This window comes from Papaver somniferum, chromosome 3 (genome assembly GCF_003573695.1).
Source record: "Papaver somniferum cultivar HN1 chromosome 3, ASM357369v1, whole genome shotgun sequence".
NCBI lineage: Eukaryota > Viridiplantae > Streptophyta > Magnoliopsida > Ranunculales > Papaveraceae > Papaver > Papaver somniferum.
In genome coordinates this window covers 205662226-205669737 of record NC_039360.1, presented here as the reverse complement: position 1 = coordinate 205669737, position 7512 = coordinate 205662226, and the positions used below count along the sequence as shown (strand labels likewise).

Here is a 7512-nt window from a genome sequence, read left to right as displayed (position 1 = left end):
ATAAAAAGAAAAGCATCACTCCAAGTCAGGCTCTTTCAGAAAATTAGTGGGCACACGAGAAACAAGTTGTGTACCAATCCCTCTCTGAAGAGCCACCCCAATCCTATGGAAAAGAAAATTTCCAACTCTAACATTAGCATCATGACTAGCCGAGTAATTACGCAATCTCTTAAGAAAGTCGATAGTCTCGTCACCAAGTCTACCAAGTGTGGTGAAAGCTAATGTGCCAAAACCAAAACCCTGAGCATTACACTTTTCCAAATATTTCTTACGTTTAAGAGAGATAACTTTCTCAATGACTTGACCGAATACAAAAGAGCGAACACCATTCCCATTGAAAGGGGAAACAACTGTAACAAGAGAGACAACTTTAGTGAAATAATTCTACATAAATAAATATTTAAGGGTAGATTTTGTCTTTTTAATATAAGAATAAGGTTACAATAGAGAGTCAATTAATTAAAATTTAGTGGGTCCACAGCTTCTGTTTTTACTACTTTTAAAAGCTACTCCTGGGTAGCTTTTAAAAGTTGGCCTAAAACAGAAATGCTTTTGGGGAAAAGCGCTTTGAAAATAGTTTACGAAACGCTATTTTCCTAAAAAGTTTGTTACAAGTTGGTTACAAAGTGTTTTTATAGGAAAAAAGCAATCCCAAACGGGACTTTAAGCTTTATGTTAATCAACTTTCCTGTGGTGCCACTACACCAAAACAGCCTTTTTGTGACTATAAACGTTGCGCAGAATTTGTGCAACGGTAATAAGCGGTGGCAAAACGGCGTTGCCGCAATGATGTGCAACGCTGTTCGTTGCACAAATATATTGAGCAACGCTTACAAAGTTGCACCTTAGTCGGTGCAACGTTTTATTTTCCAATTTGTGCTACGCATATTCTAATTTGTGCAACGGAATAATTAAAGCAACCTCAATAGACGTTGCAAAAATTTTACTGAGAAATAAAAAAAAATACAATTTTTTATTTCAAAATTCCAGTATCACAAAACTGGGCAGCTGCTCCATTGAATCCAACAACAAATTCTTACGGTATTCTATTTTCCAACATGGATTACACACAACTTATACTCTCTGCAAAAGATCAAAGATTGACATACATTTAGATACTTTCTTGAACTTGTAGAAGTAAATGAGATGAACTAATACCACATATGACTTGAAGATAATCTAGGAGTCGCGGAGCTGAGTTATGACTGATTTAACATACCAATTTTCTGAAGTTGTTGCACAGTTGATCTTGATGCAGGCAGCCAGCCCAAACTTCTATTGCAGCAGCACCTGAAAAGAGGAGAGTACATATATAAAATACTCAAACTGATACGAGTCAAAGATACTTGGGACGATAAACGTACCAAGTTTAAAAACAATTGAACAGAAGAAACCACATCATTACTATATACTCATAAATGGTATGAATGTTTGTGTTTAAAGGAGTGACGAACATATAAGTATTCTAGTGCGATGAATCAACAGATCACAATGCTTGGTGAACAATAACTAATACTGGCCAAGTATATGACCTCTGAATGGAAGAATTTCCAGGACCAATTTGTATCTTTCAGTAATCTCTCCCCGCGGATCTGGTAAATTAAAGAACTGTGCAGTTAGGGAAACAGAAATCAAAGAATTATTGGGATCAAAATCTTGTTCCAAATTACTTCAACTTTAACAATAACTAATACTGGTGAAGTATATTACCTCTGAATGGAAGAATTTCCAGGACCAATTTGTATCTTTCAGTAATCTCTCCCCGCGGATCTGGTAAATTAAAGAACTGTGCAGTTAGGGAAACAGAAATCAAAGAATTATTGGGATCAAAATCTTGTTCCAAATTACTTCAACTTTACCTTACCTCTGGTATGACAAGCCTAGGAGTAAATCGGTTCTCTAGGTCACTGCAAACAATTAACCCAAGCCACTCAAACAATAAGGCCCCTCCAATTAAAACACGATGGCTAAAATGATTTAAACAAGTAGATGAAATTGTAGTTTCACCCTATCTTCACTACAGTGTTTTCACTACCTCTTCAAAGAGAATAAGCTGTTGGTAACTGATGAATGTGAGAAACTAGTGACTGAAATGCTTACAGCTGCATTTTCTACACAAATAATAAGTTGTTGGTGACTGATGATTGTGGATAAAGTCTTCCTCGACCGAGCAACTGAAAATAACTGGCTCCTGGCTCGCTGTACTAATCTGCACATTCAGAGCAAACAGAAAAGAATAAAGATGCAGTAGAGGACAAACATAATCAACAAACTTACTTATTGAATAAAGAAAAAAGATCCACCTTCCCCGAGTATTCTCATATCACGAAAGTTATTAAATGCTTTCTCTATTTCACCTTCACTGTAAGACTTTGTGGATCCTGCATATGTGTTAATGCTTGATGTAAATGACGTCGATGCAGAACTGGGCCACTTCCAAACACCATAGGTCCAACTGTACTTGCAATAATTTAATGAGGTCATGTCTCATGTTTGAATATTTGTATTTTTTAAACTAAGATTGCACTATCAAATCCATGCTCCAGAAATTGGATAGACACATCAATGGTATAAGAGAAAAATGCAAGTGATTATTCACATACCACCAGGGTCTAGCCCAGTTGGCAAACCCAGAGCAACGAACAGTTTTATTAACAGCATTTCGTGTTCTATGACGAGCTTAGGCAACCAAAGGATAACTCGTAAATTAAGCTCTCATTTAAGATTAAGGGTTTTTCCTATAAGAGGCAAAGTGTAAACATGGGGAATTACATTAGACATCACTATTTTTGAGACCTTTCACAGTGGAAGGCCCATACTATTCAAAACAACTATAAATGGATCACTACTATGTTGATCTGTTGAATTACTTCTGCCTTGCAAATATAATAAATTTTTTTCACAGCAAAAGGAGAACAGAAAGTAGACTCCATTGATTAAGTTACTCATTTACCAAAATGACGGAGTCTACCACAAAAAGAAAACATAAAGGAGAAACTAAAAGCTCCCAAGAATTTAGATGAAATTTTGCAGAATTTCAGCTGCGATGTGCTTTACGTTTCAGGCCATATCTCACTATGTATAATTCGAAACAGGATACTTAATATCAATTCTGAAACCTTGTTTAGAGGACTACATTTGATTGGAAGGGACCTTCAACAAATTCTATTTCTAAGAGGGTCAAAACTGCCTCCGAAAATGCTTAAAGACGACCAATGTTTTCCAGTTTTCCAGCTTGAGTGACTGTATTATAAAATTTCTATGGACTTTGTTACATAACAGAATTCATCAAATAATATCGCGATGGAAACTAGAGAAGTCCACCTACAACTTCTTAGAAGACTCTGGGTGCTAATCCAGAGTCTAAGTGTTCCAAAACAACCCAGCAAAACAGGGACATGAACAATTTTCCAGGAAATTCAGTTCCAACTGCCTATACATTCCATGGTATAATTACCAAACTACAAACCCGAAGTGTATGCCCTTTCAACAGATTATAGAGGATGCTTAGAGGAACATTTTTCATGAAGGAAATATTGTCTAAAACATCACCCATACATGTAAAAATAGGCATCAACATGGCTGCCTGTGCAGTTTTTAGGAAACGACTAATTTACGTACTCGCTACACCGGCATGACAAAACTCCAAATTTTCAAGATCCGAGATGATGAATCATGAATCCTAGGTATTAACTACATACCCAATTCATCAATTTGGAAAGAATATCAGCCATAATGAAACCCCTATCATCATTGAAATGCGTAAAGAAAACAAGAAGAACTTTACCTCTGCTTCTTTAAGGACTTGTCTCAAACACTTCATATGCATTTTTGCTGGTGTTGAGAGGTACCTTTGCTTTGTTTTACCAAGTTCCTCCAATAGCTTCTACACCTGCAAATTCAATTTCTAAGAAGAACCCATGCTTCCTTGTTATACCACAATTCTCAAAACACTCAACACTTTACACTTCACTACTAGTAGTGCTACAGAAGTATAGACTGCACCAGGGGATCAGAGTACAGGCATAAAGATAAATTATACAACTTTCAGAATCGCGGAAGAAAGGAAAGGAGATAAACTTCCAATTTTACAAAATATTGGTGGGACAAATCATTTTGCAGTCTAATAAGTTTTACAAAGACTGATAGATGACATTGTAATTGGTTAGGATATCATCTATGTAATTAAGGAACCTGTAGTTGTAAACTGAATCTAGAGAAAGAGAAGTCTGTCAAGACCTGACCTTTATCTCCGCCTCTTCCTGGACGAATCTTTTATGTAGAACATAAACACCATTCTTTTCCCTTGCCACTTTCACATCTGTTACAAGTTTGATGTGTAAGCAAGTTTGATGCATGTTTTGGTTTTTCCACCTAACAAGTCTCTCAACAATCTGGTCAACTTTCTATTCCTGTAAGGTTATGTCTAGAATGTTCCACAAGTCCGTTTATGCAACGCCAGAGTGTGAGTAAGCTCTTGTTTATCTCCCCTGCTTCCCTTGCTCGAGCCTACAAACGTATTTATAAAAATACCAATGAGGGAATAATCTTTGGTTGTATCACTATCAACTCTATAAAAATACATACTTCATTAGTTCAATACCCTACATCGGTTAGGCTAAATGGATGTTTTGAACCAGAGAACAATATGTAACAAAAAGGTAAAATGACAGACAGTTAACATATCAAACCTCGTGAGTCTGCAATTCAAGCTCTTCCATTGCAGCAACACCTGGACCACTAGCTGCTTAAATTGAAGATAAGAAGCAGAATTGTTACCCTGGGATGGCAACTAAGAGATGTTGCTGCCATTAAACAGATAACCTATGACAACATACAAATGAACAAAAAGTCAAAAAATATAGTACCTAAAAATCAGCAGAAGGAAAAAAATACGAAGTTTATGGTTCTGAGCATTGCCGCACTAGGACCTTTAAACACTTACAGAATCCTCTCCTCCCTTCTTTACACCACTCTCTGTTCAATAATTTCTGCTAGCTGCTTCTTGCTGGTTCTAAGATCAGCTCCTAATCTACAAGAGCCGCATTACGAGGAGAGGGGGTGGGGGGTTGGGACCATGATTTTGCTAATACTACATATAAAAAATTACTACTACTGATGAAAAAAAAGAGAAATTCCGGAAGTGTGATACAGGAATCAAGATTCTGGAGAGATACTAAGAAACCCTTGGCAGCCAACACTGCAACAGACGGATTCCTTTAACCTACAAATCACAAAACACGATACTTCAGTTACATTATGCGGACAAATCAGAGTTATTATCTTGAACCATATGACAGAAATTAAATACATTTCTGGATAAACATCCCTATTGCAGGAGAAAGAGACGAATTCCTTTTAACCTACAAATCACAAAACGCAATATTTTAGCTACATCTAAAGTAAAATTAAACACAGAGACTAGAGTTTTCACTACAAAACTAACAAGGAAAATGAAACTCAGTTCTTATAGGTGCACAGATGCAATACATACCATGAAAGACTGCCATTTGATAACAAAAACATAAATTATAACAGCAAGCATTAATCCTCATTCAACTTCCCAAAACCACAGATGAATCTCGCATCTGCAAAACCAATTTATACCAAATTAATTAAAGCAACAAATTTGCAATTACACAGTGAAAGAAAATAAAACACAAAGATTAGGGTTTCCACTACAAACCTATTTCAATTCCAAATCACTTCCGGTAATTGAAAAAATGAATAAGTCCATTTATAAGTAATCAACCACAGAACAAAGAAGAAGCCAGCAATGGAGAAGTGATACGCTTCACAACTCCAAATCACATCTCCTTTAGTCTTCAAACCAATTACAGTTGATCGAAGCTGCAAATAAACAAAACCCCAAAATCATGAAGAAAAGACATAGGAATTAGGTTTTTTTCTTCCATAAAAATTTCAGTCAAAACTAAGGTCTTCTGTTGTTGTACCTTGATGCTTCTCCGCTATTGTAGACTTCGTTTCCCTTGTGCATCTTTAAAGGTAGAAATCCCAACTGAAATTAAAATTAAGACACACAGATTCACCATTTGTACGATCCAAATCCAACTGAAAAGATCATAATTCAACGAAACCTCAAAATCAAAAGCACAAGTAACAAATTTAGATAGATTTTACCTGTTTTCTTCTCAGAAATTGCAAAATAACTTTCTAGGGTTTCTTCGTCTCTCAAAATCTAATTTCTAGGGTTGGCGAAATCAGATTATTCGGAGAGATTTAATTTCTGTAAAATGAATTTGCAGATATGAGATTAGGTTCGAATAAGTTTAGGGTTTCTTTTCTTCTGAGGTCGAAAAAGAGAGACGAGAGGCGGAGAGAATAAAGCGTTTTCTTCTATTTCAGTAGAGCTAGGGTTCTTGAAAGCTGCAGATCGAAGAAGAAAGAGAGGAGATGAAAAAGGGTGAAAAACTAAAATGTGGCTGAGAAATGAGAAGGAAAACTCGAAGGAAATAAAACAGATAAGGCCGAAGGGTGAGGAAAAAAAGAAAAAAGAAAATAGAAGGAAAGATAATAAGAATTAGAGAGACATTTAAGCCCTCAACTATTTTAATAAAGGCATGCAAATCCTGGTTTCTATTTCTTCTCTATTTATTTTCTAATAGTTAACTTAAGATTAGGTGCAACGTATTTTCAGGTGTAAAGTGCGCAACGTCTATATCCGTTTCTCATTACCGAAATCAAAGCGTTGCTAAAACCAGGATATGGTGGACTGCACGTAGCGAGAAGATTGTGTTGTCCCTTTCAGTTAGGGTTTGGGATAATATTTATTATCGCTTCAGTCATTGTAATGTTCGTAGAGAGAGAAATAAGTCCAGTGTGGATGTAGTCGTTACCTTCAAGCTTATGTTCACTCCTTATCACCTGTACTTCTATCATCAATCATAACAGAGACAAACAGATTTCGAGAGGGAAAGAATTGAGAAAAAGATAATTCCCAGCTGTGGATAAGAGAAAATGATGCGAGAAGAGCAAGGACAATGAGAGAGAGGCATTCAAGGAAAGTTCATCACTGGAGAAGAACAAGGAGTGCAACAGAGAGCGTGACACTGAAGCATAATATGAAGATGCAATTGAAGATGAAGAGGGAGATGGGAGCAGTAACGAATCAACCACTAATCTTAAAGAAGCAACACGAGAAAAGGAAAGAAAGGAGTGTGTTGATGCTGCCATGTATAAATGTTATTTGGCGAAAAAAGCCCTTCCTCGGATGTTTGCAAGGACCATGAACGATCCCCTAAATGTTGATTCAGATGGAGAAAAGGAATTGGTATAGATGGGAACCCAAATGCACATGTTGAAGTGGAGGTATGAAAGGCCATGAAAGAGGACAGTGAGGAAAAAGAGGAAGATGAAGGGATGGGGGGTATGGATCTGCTGCAACTTCTTCAAGAAACGCCAGTGGTAGAGACTTCTTTTACGAGGAAGATTTCAAAAGTGACTCTGAAGATGATCAATGATGAGCATCTGTAAAGCACAAGGAAAATCCTT

The 7512-nt window shown here is 36.6% G+C and overlaps 1 long non-coding RNA gene across 10 annotated transcripts; it reads right to left on the bottom strand.

Annotated features, from left to right (window-relative positions):
• Positions 1–833: 833 nt before the first annotated feature.
• LOC113358490 lies at positions 834–6472 on the bottom strand. 10 transcript variants are annotated; one of them, XR_003364572.1, is made up of 16 exons: positions 6142–6472; positions 5955–6019; positions 5687–5850; positions 5495–5588; positions 5312–5363; positions 4946–5224; positions 4692–4824; positions 4245–4509; positions 3788–3892; positions 2304–2455; positions 2036–2209; positions 1865–1907; positions 1711–1770; positions 1533–1592; positions 1220–1290; positions 834–1083 (listed from the first exon to the last, which is right to left on the bottom strand). It is a non-coding gene; the product is annotated as an uncharacterized LOC113358490 (long non-coding RNA). The 10 variants fall into 10 exon arrangements; XR_003364568.1 differs by having other exon boundaries at positions 3788–4509; positions 4932–5224; XR_003364574.1 differs by having other exon boundaries at positions 1455–1592; positions 1860–1907; positions 3788–4509.
• Positions 6473–7512: the final 1040 nt, after the last annotated feature.